This window comes from Triticum dicoccoides, chromosome 5B (genome assembly GCF_002162155.2).
Source record: "Triticum dicoccoides isolate Atlit2015 ecotype Zavitan chromosome 5B, WEW_v2.0, whole genome shotgun sequence".
Lineage (NCBI taxonomy): Eukaryota > Viridiplantae > Streptophyta > Magnoliopsida > Poales > Poaceae > Triticum > Triticum dicoccoides.
The window spans coordinates 404,574,301-404,575,143 of record NC_041389.1 but is presented as its reverse complement, the minus strand read 5'-3'; positions in this window follow the sequence as shown (position 1 = coordinate 404,575,143).

The window sequence follows — 843 nt, the reverse complement described above, 5'->3', positions numbered from 1 at the left end:
AGAGGAGGAAGATGAAGAAGAAGAAGAAGAAGAAGAAGAAGAAGAAGAAGAAGAAGAGGAGGAGGAGGAAGAAGAAGAAGAAGAAGAAGAAGAAGAGGAGGAAGAAGAAGGAGAAGAAGAAAGAAGAGGAGGAGAAGGAACTAAATACAGAAGAAAAAAAACTATTCAAAAATAAATAGAAGAAAAAAATAAAGCAGAAAAGAAATAACTATATAAAAAATTACTCAAAAATAAATAGAAGAAAATAAATAATGCAGAAAAGAAAAAAATTATAAAAAACATGTTGGGGCGCTGTCCGATGGGCCTGCCAGACCTTGGGTGTGCAAATACATGCCCAGTAGGGCCAGCAGGCTCACAGGACAGCGCGCCCTAGTTAGGCGCAGAAGCCTGCTATATAGAGGAGTTCGAAAGGGCAGTCGCGGCTGGGTTTATAAACCAGTGCGGCTGCCCTTCGCTCGGCGAGGTGGGACTAAACGTAGCGCACTGCGGGTGGCAGCGCGCGGCCTTTAGTACCGGTTGGTGGCTCCAACCGGTACTAATGTGTTGCCCTTTAGTACCGGTTGGAGCCACCAACCGGTACTAAAGGCCCTCGTTTCCCTCCGCTTGGGCTGGCCAAAATTGGCCTTTAGTACCGGTTAGAGCCACCAACCGGTACTAAAGGCCCATCCTATATATACTACACTTATGAAAAATCAGTTATCATCGCCACTAATTTGTTAGACTTCTCGCGCGCGCGAGTCTCGATCTCGACGACGCCGACGTCGTCGCCCCGCCGTGCCGTCGCCCTCGCCGACCCCGCCGCCCGTCATCGTCGTCGCCGCGCGCCCCCGCCGCCTGTCGTCG